Raw genomic sequence first — 16,007 nt, forward strand, 5'->3', positions numbered from 1 at the left:
TATTGGACTAAATGCCTGACTCTTTTGGGTGAATGTAACTCAAAGAATAACAGAATCCTGTTGTATATTATTTAACAGCATACAAGAAACCACTATAACTTGTACCTGTGGAGACACTCTTGCCCATCTAAAAAGAACCAGGTATGGCTTGAGGAGAATAATCAGAAGATTGAGAAGTGAAGGATATTCCAAGATCCACAGAGAAGTGGAAATATTACTATTTTCAAGAAAGGAGACAACCCTGATTGGATCTCCCTGCTCTCTGCCAGATGGGAAAGTAATTGCCAGGGACCTCCTTAACCAGTGACTGAACTACAATTCCCTGAATCACAGCATGGAGTCAATCCATCTGATAATAAAGAGATCACAAGATAAAGGAACAGAAGCAGATAATTAGGCCCATCAAGTCTTTTCCATGACTCTACACTAAGCTGAACTATTCTCAAACCTAGTTCCAATTTCCAGCCTTTTCCCCATATCCCTTGATACCCTTAACAATTACAGTATGGAAACAGGCCATCTCGGCCCCTCTAGTTCGTACCAGTCTAAGTGATCTCCTCTAGTCCCACTTACCTGCACCCTGCCCATAACCATCCAATTCCCTCACATCCCTGCACCTATCCAACTTTATTTAAAAGACAAAATTGACCTTGCTGCAACCACCTCTTCCAGAAGGTCATTCCACTCAGCCACCACTCTCTGAGTGAAGAAGCTCCCTCTCATGTTACTTCTAAACTTTTGCCCCCTAACCCTTAACTTATGACCCTTTGTTCCAATCTCACCTACCCTCAAGGGGAAGAGCCTATTCACATCTACTCTATCTATCCCCCTCAACATTCTACGCTCCAATGAATAAAGACCCAGTCTAATCAATCTTTATTTGTATTCTAGGTACTGAAAGCCAGGCAACGTTTTAGTAAATTTTCTCTGCACCCACTCTACCTTACTGATATCCTTCCTATAATTTGGGGACTATAACCGCATACAGTTTTCGAAATTTGGCTTCACCAATGCCTTGAACAGTCTCAACATCAATTCCCAACTCTCCTATATTCTATGCTTTGATTTATAAAGGCCATCATATCAAAAGTCTTCTTTACCATTCTATCCACATGAGATTCCACTTTCAAAGAACGATGATCCGTTATTCCAAGATCTCTCTGTTCCTCTGCATCCCTTCACTGCATACGTCCTGTTTTGATTATTCTTCCCAAAATGATGCACTTATCGGTATTAAACTCCATCTGCCATCTTCCAGCCCACTCTTCTAAGCCGTCCAAATCCTTCTGTAGTCTCCAAAAACCATCTTCACTATCCTCAACTCCCCCTATTTTCATATATATATATTATCCACATATTTACTAACCCAATTTACCACTCCATCATCCAAACCATTAATGTAAATGACAAACAACAACGGACCCAACACTGAACCCTGAGGCACACCACTCTTCGCCAGCCTTCATCCGGACATAGACAGTTATCCACCATGACTCTCTGGCACCTACCTTCTAGCCACTGTTGAGCCCATCTGACTATCTCAACATTAATACCTAGCGCCTGAACCTTCCTTACCAACCTTCCATGTGGAACCTTATTGAAGGCCTTACCGAAATCCATATAGACTTCATCTACTGCTCTGCCCTCATCAACCTTCCTATTCACCTCCTCAAAAAATTTAACAAGATATGTCAAACATGACCTTCCCCGCAAAAACCCACGTTGGGTGTCCCTGATCAGTCCCTGCCTCTCCAGATATACATATTATCTCTAAGAATACTTTCCATTAGTTTAATGGAAGTCTGTTAGAGACTTCATACTCGCACTGAAAGATTTAGCGAGGGCTTGTACTTTTGAAGCAGTATCAGCCCAAGAGTATGCGGATGATTTGGTAAGGGACAGAATTGTAGCCGGTGCCAGATCGACGGAAATAAGACAAATGCTGCTGGAAAAGGGGATAGTTAGTCTTGAAGAGGCAGAAACTATTGTGGAGGCTCTGGAGGACACTAGGAGGGAACTAGAGGAGTACTCAGAACTGGACTCGTTAGCCCCTCAAAGGGAGAGACACATGGGAGATTAAGGGCAGCACATAGCGGCAGCAGCCCCACTGGAACGCCCCAAGTGCCCTTTCTGCGGGCAGCTAAAGCACCCCAGAGCTCACTGCCTCAAATGTTCAAGGTGTGGAAAGAAGGGGCATTATGTGAAAGTCTGCAGAAGCCTCAAGGCTCCCACCAAAGCTCTCTCTCATACAAATAAGAGGCAGGAAAGCTCTTCTCCTTCCCCCACAAAGTGTCATGTGCTGTCAGCCATCTTGGGAAAGGGATGCTGGACAGAGGACGACATGATTGGGTGACAAATACGATGTCGAATGCTACTATGACCAAGATGCAGACTCCTACCAGAACGGAGAACGTGCCATGCTGGCCTCACTGCGATTGAATCAGGTGAGTCCACAGAATTTATTGGATGTGACCATTAGTATTAAGGTTAACGGGTCCACTGTAAATTGTTTAATAGATAGTGAGAGTACAGAGAGTTTCATAGACCAAGGGCTAGTAGAAATCCTTGTGTTAAAAATGTACCCGAGTGACTACAAATCTTATTGGCGTCTAACAAACATATAACTAAGGTCAAACATTTCTGCAGGGTCACACTGGAGATACAGGGCACGGAGTTTGAGGGGTTTAAGTTGCTGGTGTTCCAGCACCTCTGCGTACCAGTACTGCTGGGGCTGGACTTTCAGTGCCAGCTGAAAAGCATCACAATAGTGCATGATGAGACGCTCCCCCCACTACTCCTTAGAAATAGACGACACTATAACCTTATGGCCCTAAATATAGAACCACTCCCGTTATTCACACACCTCATTCCCACTGCACCCCAGTGGCCACCAAGAGCAGGAGGTACAGCCCGAAAGACAGGGAGTTCATTGGAGTAGAAGACTGTTGTAGTGAAGTCTGGGGAAAAGAGGTGCATGGTTGTGGACTATAGTCAGATGATCAATAAATTTACACAGCTAGATGCCTACCCACTTCCACGTATTGCGGACAGAGTAAATAGCATTGCCAAGTACAAAGTCTTCTCACTATTGATCTTAAGGCAGCGTACCACCAGTTGCCCATTAGGGAGAGCGACCGGATATTCATGGTGTTCGAGGCAGATGAAAGGCTGTACCAGTTCCTCTACCTCCACTTTGGCATCATCAACGGGGTATCCCTGTTCCAGCGTTAGATGGACCACATCGTGGACAAGTTCCACTTTCAGACGGTGTTCCCATACCTGGACAATGAAACGACTTGCGGCCACTCGCAAGCTGACCATGACACTAACCTCCAACGTTTTTTTCAGGCAGCAGAGGTCCGCAATCTCACGTATAATAAGGATAAATGTGTCTTCAGCACTAAGAAGTTGGCTATTCTGGGCTACGTGGTGCAGAACGGGAAAATCAGCCCAGACCCTGCCCGCATGCACCCACTCCTAGACCTCCCAATTCCACATTCACAGAAGACATTAAAGAGATGTTTGGGGCTTTTAGTATATTACGCACAGTGAGTCCCCAACTATGCCGACAGGGCCCGCCCACTTATAAAAGCCTCAACTTTTCCTCTCAGCCCAGCAGCTACCAAAGCTTTTAAAGTGATTAGGGATCTGAATGCGAAAGCAACCCTGTGATCCATAGATGAGACGGTTCCTTTTCAGATAGAAACCGATCCCTCAGATGTGGCACTGGCTGCCACCCTGAACCAGGAGGGGCAACCAGTGGCCTTTTCTCACGGACCCTGCAGGGGTCCAAGGTAAGACACTCGACAGTGGAGAAAGAGGCCCAAGCCATCATGGAAGCAATGAGGCACTGGAGACACTTTCTGGCTTGTAAACGCTTCACCCTCATCACGGACCAACGATCCGTGGCGTTCATGTTCGATAACCAGAACAGGGGGAAGATAAAAAATGATAAGATCTTGCACTGGAGGATAGAATTGTCTACGTAAAGCTAAGACATTCTATACCGCCCAGGGAGGCTCAACAAGCCCCCAGACACACTGTTCAGAGGCACCTGCGCAACCCTTAACCATGTGTTCCAGCTGCAGAGCTTGCACAATGAGCTGGGCCACTCGGGAGTTGCTCAGCTTTTCCACTTTATAAGGGCCCAAATCCTCCCATTCTCAGTAAAGAAGGTATGGACGGTAAGCAGGGGTTTCCCCATTTGTCCGGAGTACAAACCGCAATTCCACCAACCAGATAAAGCCACAGTAATAAAAGATACCAAGCCTTTCGAGCGCCTCAGCCTCGACTTTAAAGATCCGTTCCCTTCCTACGATAGGAATGTTTATTTCTTCAATGCCATTGACGAATACTCACGCTTCCCCTTTGCTATCCCGTGTCCCGACGTCGCTGCAGCCACAGTAATAAAGGGCCTCCAGTCCATCTTCAGCTTGTGCATGTACCCCAGCTACATACACATGGATAGGGGTGCTGCCTTTATGAGCACAGAGGTCCAGCAGTACCTGAGAGAGGGGCATTGCGACCTGTAGCACTACAAGCTATAACCGCAGGGGGAACGGAAAGGTAGAAAGGGAGAACACCACCATCTGGAAAATGGTCCTGCTGACTCTAAAAGCAAAGGACCTACCAGTGGCAAGTTGGCAAGATGTGTTACCGGAGGCCTTGTACTCCATACACTTGCTATTATGTACTGCCACTAACATGACATCCCATGACCATATGTTTTCTTTCTCGAGGAAAGCCACACAGGCACAGTGCTGCCTAGATGGCTGATGACACCAGAAGCACTACAGATGCAACAGGACGGACCCTCTAGTGGAGCCCGTGGAAGTGAAGCATGTGAACCCTCACTACGGACCCTCACTACGGACGGTCGGGAAGACTCGGTGGCACCAGGGATCTTGCACTGGCAGGAAGCATGGGCAATGCAGGAGAGCAGCAGACCTCTATGGACTGGCAGGACGGGACAGTGGATGATGCAGGAGAGCCACAGGCCCCGGCGGACCAGCAGAAATGCACCACGCAGAACTGATAAAATGTTTTAAGAGCAATGGTCACAAGGGCAAAAACAAAGGGAAAGCCCTTGGAGCTGGAATGCAATAAAGTGGTTTTTTTTTAAATTCTGATAGCAGTGAGACCCTCCTGCAACAAAGGAGGGAATTGGAACCACTGAAAAGGGTGGTAAAGTGAAAGGGGTATAACTTTGTAATCAGATACCTGAAAAATTGAAAATAGTAATCCCAGGAGGTGAGAGAAAATTTTTCTCAGAACCAAAAGAAGCTGAAAAGTTTGTCAAACAACTAGAAATATGTAACAATCAGCAATGAGAATAATGCTCATGAAATAATGACAATAAGGAATGAAAATAAATGGGTGCAGAAATGGAAAGGGGAAGAAAAGTAATGAGGAAAATGGTCCGGGTGACATGGGGAAGATGGGTGGACAGGAGAGGGAGGTAGATGGGTGCAAAAGGCCCAACCTTTAATAAAGACGACATGGGGGATATGACGACATGAGGTATTCAGTCACCAGTGGAGGGAGAAGGGGAGATTGGCAAAGGGATGGAAAGGGGGAATGCATAGGGGTGGTAAGTAGTTTTAATGGTGGGTGTTGTATGCGGTTGGGGTTTGTTGTAGTATCTTGTGTTACTTTTGTTTTTTTTTCCTTCTTTTGTTGAATTTTTTTTCTTTTATCTGTCCTTTTTGGGTTTGTGGTCTTTCTTCTTGTAGTAAACAGAGGAACTACTGACATGGTCTTTGCCCTCAGACAGCTCCAAGAAAAGTGCAGAGAACAAAACAAAGGACTCTACATCACCTTTGTTGACCTCACCAAAGCCTTCGACACCGTGAGCAGGAAAGGGCTTTGGCAAATACTAGAGCGCATCGGATGTCCCCCAAAGTTCCTCAACATGATTATCCAACTGTACGAAAACCAACAAGGTTGGGTCAGATACAGCAATGAGCTCTCTGAACCCTTCTCCATTAACAATGGCGTGAAGCAAGGCTGTGTTCTCGTACCAACCCTCTTTTCAATCTTCTTCAGCATGATGCTGAAACAAGCCATGAAAGACCCCAACAATGAAGACGCTGTTTACATCCGGTACCGCACGGATGGCAGTCTCTTCAATCTGAGGCACCTGCAAGCTCACACCAAGACACAAGAGAAACTTGTCCGTGAACTACTCTTTGCAGACGATGCCGCTTTAGTTGCCCATTCAGAGCCAGCTCTTCAGCGCTTGACGTCCTGCTTTGCGGAACTGCCAAAATGTTTGGCCTGGAAGTCAGCCTGAAGAAAACTGAGGTCCTCCATCAGCCAGCTCCCCACCATGACTACCAGCCCCCCCCACATCTCCATCGGGCACACAAAACTCAAAACGGTCAACCAGTTTACCTATCTCGGCTGCACCATTTCATCAGATGCAAGGATCGACAATGAGATAGACAACAGACTCGCCAAGGCAAATAGTGCCTTTGGAAGAATACACAAAAGAGTCTGGAAAAACAACCAACTGAAAAACCTCACAAAGATAAGCGTATACAGAGCCGTTGTCATACCCACACTCCTGTTCGGCTCCGAATCATGGGTCCTCTACCCGCATCACCTACGGCTCCTAGAACGCTTCCACCAGCGTTGTCTCCGCTCCATCCTCAACATCCATTGGAGCGCTTTCATCCCTAATGTCGAAGTACTCAAGATGGCAGAGGTCGACAGCATCGAGTCCACGCTGCTGAAGATCCAGCTGCGCTGGATGGGTCACGTCTCCAGAATGGAGGACCATCGCCTTCCCAAGATCGTGTTATATGGCGAGCTCTCCACTGGCCACCGTGACAGAGGTGCACCAAAGAAAAGGTACAAGGACTGCCTAAAGAAATCTCTTGGTGCCTGCCACATTGACCACCGCCAGTGGGCTGATATCGCCTCAAACCGTGCATCTTGGCACCTCACAGTTTGGCGGGCAGCAACCTCCTTTGAAGAAGACCGCAGAGCCCACCTCACTGACAAAAGGCAAAGGAGGAAAAACCCAACACCCAACCCCAACCCACCAATTTTCCCCTGCAGCCGCTGCAACCGTGTCTGCCTGTCCCGCATCGGACTTGTCAGCCACAAACGAGCCTGCAGCTGACGTGGACTTTTACCCCCTCCATAAATCTTCGTCCGCGAAGCCAAGCCAAAGATCTTCCCAGGGTTTGCATGGTGCAGACAGCTGAAGGATAAAGGTTGGACGAACAATGGACACAGGATTGTGGAGGTATGGGGGAAACACCAGCCTGAAAATCTCTGAGGCAATGGTTATAAGTGTAAAGTACATTAGATTTAATGATCCTGGCTTGAACAGACTGGTGAGGAGAAAAAGTGTCTTGGCAAACATAAAAAAAAAGGGAACTCATCTGGTCTTTCTCCAAGAAACACATTTAACAGAGTGGGAACACCAAAAACTAAAAAGGGGATGGATGGGCCAAGTAATACCCTCCTCGTTCAGGTCAAATGCAAGGGGGGTGGCAATTCTGATAGGGAGGAATGTTCCAGTGAGAATGCAGAATGTGATCACAAACAGAATAGGAATATTTGTAATGGTGCACTGCCAGATATATTCAGAATCCTGGACCTTAGTAAACATGTATGCCACCAATTTTGATACGGAAAAGTTCATACCAGACATTTTCCTGGGATTGGCAGAAGGTAAGGAAAATATTTTGGTTGGGGAAACTTTAATTGTTGTCTGGATCCTGTCTTAGATAAGTCAACAAAGAAAATAACCAAAATGAGGGCAGTGAGCGCTACCACTGGTTAGTGGTAACCATTTTGGTTATTATAACACTGACTGTATAAAAGAGCTGAACTTGATAGACGTGTGAAGGTGGAAGCATCAGAGGGAGAGGGATTATTCCTTCTACACAAAGCAACATGATTCCTTCTCTAGAACAGATTTTTTTTCTGCTTCAAAATCATGAGGGATGAGTACACAGCTTGACTTCTCTCAGATAATTCACCCCTGACATTAACAACTGAATGTCAGATAAGCAGGATACCTTGCTGTTAAAGAAGCCTGAGTTTTGTAGCTTCATAAGAGTGCAGATAGATATGTTCTGCAAGGCCAACTGTACCTCTGCTCCAGATAAATTCCTCTATTAGGACACCCTCAAAGCACATTTGAGAGGTCAAATAATTGGATACACCAAAACAGTTAAAAAAAATGAGGGAGGTGGATGAATTAAAACAGGAAATTACTTGTCTACAAAAGGATTTTGAAAAATTAGGTTCAGAGAACCATTACAGGGCTCTAACAAATAAAAAACTGAAACGCAATACACTCCAAACATGCACTATGGAAAGGCCATAAATACTATGATTGAGAGAGAGAGCCCAAAGTCCTTTCTTGGCAATTGAGGACAGAACAGGCCTCAAAGACACTCAATGCAGTACAAGATAGGAATGGCAGGATCACCCATAAACCAAAAGAGAGTAACAAGAGTTTCAGGGAATTCTATATAAATCAGAATTGTCAGGGAGCTCCGATAAAGCCAGTGAGTTCCTGTCTAAATTTAGACCCAGAAGAAGAGGAAGGCCTAGATCTGCCCTTTACGGAAGAAGAGGTAGGGAAAGCATTGAATTCACTGCAGACTAATAAGTCTCCAAGGGAGGATGGGTTTCCACCTGAGTTTTATAAGGAATTTAAGGATTTATTGATGCCTCTCCATATAGAGGTGGTAGACTAGGCAATGGAAACCCATATCCTCCAGGAATCTATTTTGACAGCAATCATTATAATGATCCTTAAAAAAAGTCAAAGATTCACTAATGCCATCTTCTTATAGACCCATTTCACTGTTAAACACAGACTATAAGATACTTGCCAAAGCCTTGGCAAATATAATGGTGAAACATTTGCTGAAACTAATAAATGAAGACCAAGTGGGCATTGTGCGAAAAAGACAGACAGCAGATAACATTGGCAGACTGTTGAGTATAAAGCAACTGGCACAAACCAGAAATGAGAGAGGTTTAGCTGTGGCCCTGGATGCGATAAGGGCACTATACCATGCGCTAAAGTTGTGATCAATGGACAAGTTTCTCCAGCTTTCCCACTGACAAGATCAAGTAGACAAGGGATCCCTCTATCTCCAGCCCTGCTCATTCTAGCCATGGAGCCACTAGCCAAAGCCAATCACCAGGATCCAGACATCAAAGGTTTTAGAGCAGGCCAGGAAGAAAACTTGCCGATGATGATCCAGCAAACTCAAGGTCCAAGCTATGCTCCACTCTGAAGCACTATGGGGAGGTCAATTGGGACAAGATCAAAACTATGCCACTTACTAAGGGGGATTACAGTCAATATCAAGAAAACAGTTATTTAAATTGGCCACAAAATTGGATTAAACATCTAGGAGTCAGAATTAACAATAACTTGAATAATTTATATAAGCTTGGTTGAGAGAATTGAGGAGGTCTAAAATAGATGGCTGTCCCTGCCCATAACTTTAGTGGGCAGGACAACTGTGTTAAAATGAATGTGTTATTGAAACTTCAGTACCCCTTCTACACACTGTCTATAGTGTTGCCACAGAGATTCTTCCAAAATTTACTCTCACAAATAAAAACTTTTTTATGGAATGGAAAGGCAGCCAGGGTCTCTATAGAAAAATTGACCTGGGATTACAGTCTGGGCAGATTATGAATGCCAGACTTCAAGAAATACTATTGGGCATCGCGGTTGAGATAGATGGCTTCACTCTTTGAAGGGGAAGGTGTACCACCCTGGGCACAAATTGATCTGCACAGGATAGGCAAGAAGGTAGCAGAGGACTTTATTTATAAATGGAACACAAAATTGTTATCTGGGAAAATAGGCAGCCCTATACTAAAACAAATTATTCAGTTGGAATAAAATTAACCAATATCTAGGAATCAAAGGGGGGCTATCCCTGACACTCAATTAGATTAATACCATTGATGGGTAGGTAACAATATCCTGGCATCTTATGAATGGGGGAAGCTAATGTCATTTGGACAATTTAGGCATAAGTATGATTTATCAAATAAGACATTCCACTGCTACCATCAGATCTTTTCTACAGGACAAATTAAATCCAACTATGGCTCTATTAATGTGCAGAGACATAGAGGCCATGATTTGAAGGGGAAACACATGGAAGTTCATCTCCACAATGTATTTTTTGCTCCAAGAAGAAGGACCTAAACCAGGCCTTAATAAATCAAGGCAGAGTTGGGAGTCGGACCAAGGAATAAATGAGTGGTCCTGGTTCGACTTTTGCTGGATCAGCATGACTACAATCATTAATACATGGTACAGGTTGGAACAATAAAACTTTCTACACCAGCTGTATCTGACGTCACAAAAATTGAACAAATCCAAACCAGAATTATCAGACCAATGCTTTAGATGTGGCATTGAGACAGGAACCTTCATGCATGCAACCTGGACATGTACCAAGGTGAGACCATTCTGGGTGGATCTAGGCCAAGTCCTAGAAAAAAAATCATAGGTAAAGAATTCCCACAGGACCCAGAGTTGTTCCTGATGGGAAACATAATGGACATAAGACTTACAATGAACCTGTCCAAATTTGAAATCCAATTCATAATGATCGCATTGGCAGTGGCCAGGAAGTGCATAGTGGCTACTTGGAAATTTGAATCCTGCCTGAGCATTACTCGCTGGAACACAGAAATGCAAAGCTGTATTCCCCTGGAAAAAAAATTACTTTCAACTTAAGAAAAAAGAATAACACTTTTTGAAAATTTGGCAGCCATACTTAAATTCCATGATTATAGTGTGGACCATCACGCCTCGCCACCTGTTATCGCTGTGTGGAGGGTGGGGGGTTTCCATCCCATCCCAACTAGGAAAAGTCAATAGAAGAAAACTGCCTGAGCACTGGCCTCCGCATTGTGACAAATCCATAAAACCCTGATACATGTCTTATACCTTTGTTGTGAGTGTCTAGAGTTTTGTGTGTAACTGTGGTTAGTTAAGGGCTAAGTGTTAAATGTGCGGGGTGCGGGGGGGGGGGGGTGAGGTGTAGCACCACTGATGGTAGAACTATAGAAGAAAATGCCTGGGTCAGGTTGAGATGTGCAGGAAAAACTGTTTAATTCTCTTCCCAGCCAACTTTTATATCACTTCCGGTCTGGCCATCATGACCCCCCCCCCACCCCCGACGTGTTACTTGGTTTGTGGGCTTTGTGCCCGAGGTGGAGGGGGTCCAGCACCATCTTAGTGCAAACCCACCAGAACATGTGGTCACCCGCCATTACAGGGACGATTCATGTCTGAAACCCCGCCCCCAGATGCTGCTATGGGGGGTGGGGAGGGAGGGAAATGAAAAGAGATTGAACTCTGTAGAAAACTGTATAAAATGGATAATTGTAAATTGTAGTCAATTCTGATACTGTTAGCATTGACACCGATAAAGTTGATCACTGTTTAAGTTTGGAAAATCATAAATATTCAAAAAATGTTAGACATACATCATGGTAACAGATCATTTCAGTTCATGAACCTGCGCTACCCAATTTACACCCAATTAACCCCAGAGTCCCCAAGGAAAGCCCACGCAGATACAAGGAGAATGGAGAAACTCCTTACAAACAGCACAAGATTTGAACTCTGGTCCAGATATCTTGTGTTACAAGGCAATGTGCTAACCACTGTGCCAACCGTGCCACCCTGAGATGCTCCCAGGACCCAGGGGACTAAGTTGCGTGAGTGGTTGAGAAGGCTAGGGAGTTTAGGAAGATGAGGGGTGATCTCATAGAGATATACAAAATCAAGAGAGAAACAGGTCATTGTAGAGAATTGGGGGAGTGGGAAGGTGAGATTAAGAGAAACCTGAGGAATAATTTATTTTTACATAGAGGATGGTGAATGTATGGTGGAGGAGATGGCTGAGGCAGGTACTATTGCAACATTAAAGAAAGTTTTGGATGGATACATTGATAGGATAGGTTTAGAGGGAACAATGGGCCAAGCATAGGCAGGTGGGATTAGTGTGAGAGGGAGATTTTGGTGGGGGTGGGCTGAAGGGCCTGTTTGGATATTGTATGACAATGTCTCTATATATAGATAACACTTGCACTTGCGCAGGCTCAGACGTTGAATTCCAAACAATCATCAAATTGTTCACAAAAGCATACAGGAGGATGGGCGTTACACTCAACATCTGATGACAAATCTTCTAGCAACTTCCTCCCATTTAACAATATTACCCACTATCCATAAAGGTCAGGGCAAGACCACAAGACCTTGGAATATGTGGAATGCTTTTTCATATCTTGGCAGTAAAAACAGTCATGATGTAATTTGCCATGGTCTTCAATGAGCCAGCACAGGCTAAGGATAAGGATATTTAAAGATCAAGATCTCAAATCTGGCACAAAACTCATTGGCTTAAATGATCTCTGCTCTCCTATGTTTCTGATATCTTGACTACACACAAGAAGCATCTTGAAAGTTAAGACAATGTTGTCTACATAATTCTCCAAACCATGGAAAATCACAAGCAAATCAATATCTGCATAGTCATCCAGGCTATCATTCCCAGCAGTGAGGCCAAAATCACAACCAATTGGCTCACTTGGGCAGGCCACATTATTCAAATGCCTGACGCCAGACAATTGAAGCAAGTCCAAGTTTCATCAGAGAAATTACTAGGCAGATTGGGGAAAACATTCAAGAATGTCATTAAAATCTTGAAAAAATGCCACATCCCCATTCACTGACTCATGAAAATCACTGGCCCATTGTTGCTCAAAGGAGGACAGTAGCATTTGTGATGGTAATTGTGAACCTCACTAACAGTAAATAGGTTACTCTGTCCAAATAATCCAAATTAGGTGCATGCAAAAGTCAAGTGGAAGGGCCAGAGCATCTCACAAACTATCCAACTGCTTGCCATGTGAAGAACCTTCTGTTCATTTGTGTGACTGTCAGCATTTTCCATGTTGGCCTCAACAAATCTCCTCAAATTCACAGAATCAGAGTGGTAGGTATCCTTGATCCTTGAGGATTGCCCAAGAGGATTGTCTAAGAATCTTAGAACTTTGAACATTATTTCAGATGAATTGCTGAATAAATGTGTCTTTTAACAAAAAGATCACTGAAAGGAAATGTTTGTAAATCACTGTGATGTTGAAATGTGATTAAGTAGTGCTGGTTATTTCAACAATTGTGATCAAAATGGACTTCCAATTGACCCAAATATAAAAACAGTTATGTTTTGAGAAGCACTGAACATTTGAATGCACTTTTCTTTGTACAGGCAGTCCCCTGGTTACAAACATCCAACTTACAGACAAACCGTACTTCTGAACAAATTGTTACCCAATTCACGCATGCACATAATGTTACCTCACAAATATCCCTTCCGGTATACAAGTCATCAATGGAATGAGAAGAAATGTTAACTTTTTAGTCATGATATTTTTCTTTTTTAATTTTTTTTCATAGAGAGGTAAAATATATACTATATACTAAGTGTATGTACTATATACTATGACTAATTAATGCTAAATAAGAACCGTTCCAACTTACCTTCAAATTTGACTTAAAGATAGACTTAGGAACTGAACTAGTTTGTAACCTGGGAACTGCCTGTTTTGTAATCTCTGCAACAGGAATAAACCAAGTGATGTTCTTTATTGTGCAAAGCTCCTTTTGGAATAATTGTCCCTTTAATGACCATCATTAAGTCCTATCATGTTTCTTTGAATTTTCAGGCCCTAGTTAACCACCATGCCTTCTAATTTTTACACATTCCCATAACTCCTGCTGTAAATACCTTGTCTCCATATCTAAGGCCCCAAAGGATGTGACAATCCAATGCACCACACCATCCAAGATCTTGATCCAAAGGATCGATATTTTTAATTTAATTAAAATTAATTTTAATTTAATTTAATTAGAGATACATCGGGCACACAAAACTCAAAACTCAAAACGGTCAACCAGTTTACCTATCTCGGCTGCACCATTTCATCAGATGCAAGGATCGACAATGAGATAGACAACAGACTCGCCAAGGCAAATAGCGCCTTTGGAAGACTACACAAAAGAGTCTGGAAAAACAACCAACTGAAAAATCTCACAAAGATAAGCGTATACAGAGCCGTTGTCATACCCACACTCCTGTTCGGCTCCGAATCATGGGTCCTCTACCGGCACCACCTACGGCTCCTAGAACGCTTCCACCAGCGTTGTCTCCGCTCCATCCTCAACATCCATTGGAGCGCTTTCATCCCTAACGTCGAAGTACTCGAGATGGCAGAGATCGACAGCATCGAGTCCACGCTGCTGAAGATCCAGCTGCGCTGGATGGGTCACGTCTCCAGAATGGAGGACCATCGCCTTCCCAAGATCGTGTTATATGGCGAGCTCTCCACTGGCCACCGTGACAGAGGTGCACCAAAGAAAAGGTACAAGGACTGCCTAAAGAAATCTCCTGGTGCCTGCCACATTGACCACCGCCAGTGGGCTGATAACGCCTCAAACTGTGCATCTTGGCGCCTCACAGTTTGGCGGGCAGCAACCTCCTTTGAAGAAGACCACAGAGCCCACCTCACTGACAAAAGGCAAAGGAGGAAAAACCCAACACCCAACCCCAACCAACCAATTTTCCCCTGCAACCGCTGCAACCGTGTCTGCCTGTCCCGCATCGGACTTGTCAGCCACAAACGAGCCTGCAGCTGACGTGGACTTTTTACCCCCTCCATAAATCTTCGTCCGCGAAGCCAAGCCAAAGAAGAAGAAGAGATACAGCACAGTAAAAGTCCCATGAGCCCATGCTGCCTAAATATGTCCATGTGACCAGGTAACTCACTAACCCCATGCATTGGAAGAAACCAGAGCACCTGGAGGAAACCCACGCAGACACGGGTAGAACATACAAACTCCTTACAGGCTGCACTGGATTTGAATCCAGGTTGCTTTCACTGTAATAGCATAATGCTAACTGCTATGCTAACCAGACTTTCTAAGATCCCAGTTTCCTATAATCTGGGTTCATCAATTCCCAATTCTCTGACAGTCCTGATCCTCCAAGTCCCCTCACTGAAGACCCATTTTTACTCCCCTTCCCCCAATCAATTCTCATTGTTATCTCTCCTATCCTCTTATCATATCTATTTATCACCTTGTCTCTTGGTTTGTACTCCCCATCCTCCCATTCTTCCCTTTACCCCAGCCTTGTAATGCTCATACCTTGAGGAAGGGCTCAGGCTCAAAATGTTGGTAATATATCTTTACCTCCCATGGATGCTATGAGACCAGCTGAATTCCTCTAGCATTTCTGTGTTTTTACTAGACCCATCTCAACCTCCAAGATCTGAATAAAAATGCCTATCTCTTTGGTTAGTCAAAGCAGAAAGGGACTTGCATGGTCAATGGAAGTGCCCTGGAGATTGCTGTGGAACAGAGAGAACTGGACTACAGGTGTTTAGCTTCTTGAAAGTGGGAACTCAGGTTGACAAGATGGTGAACTTCATTGGAAGAGGTACAGAGTACAAAAATTGTGGCCTCAAGATTCAGCTGTACAACCTACAAAAATTGTGCAGGAAGGACATCAATAAATTTGAAGAGTTGCAGAGGAGATTCACCAGGATGTTGCTGGGACTGCAGGGGTTGAATTATAGGGATGGGTTGCATAGTCTATATTTTTTTCTATGGAATTAAGAAAGTTAGGGATGTTCTCATAGAGGTTTACAAAATCATGAGGGGCATGGATAAAATGTATACTCACAGTTTTTTTTTCAGGCTAGATGATTTTAGAACCAGAGAGGGGAAATATTTAGAAGAGGCATTTTATTCCCATTCAAGAGAGTGGTCCGTATCTGGAATGAGCTGCCATAGGAAACTGTAGAAGTGGGCACATAACAACATTCAAAAATATTTGGATACATTTATGGATAAATGGGGCTTCAAGAGATATGGACCAATTGCGGGCAGGTAGGATTTGCCCAGAATGTCAAAAACTGGTCAGCAGGACTGG

General features: G+C 44.1%; 1 protein-coding gene across 14 annotated transcripts in view; it reads right to left on the reverse strand.

The window, feature by feature from the left end:
- The window catches only part of LOC138751919 (obscurin-like), a 755,203-nt gene that overhangs the window by 388,945 nt on the left and 350,251 nt on the right, over nucleotides 1-16,007 (reverse strand). The window lies entirely within an intron of this gene.

The sequence above is a fragment of the Narcine bancroftii genome, chromosome 1, assembly GCF_036971445.1.
Source record: "Narcine bancroftii isolate sNarBan1 chromosome 1, sNarBan1.hap1, whole genome shotgun sequence".
Lineage (NCBI taxonomy): Eukaryota > Metazoa > Chordata > Chondrichthyes > Torpediniformes > Narcinidae > Narcine > Narcine bancroftii.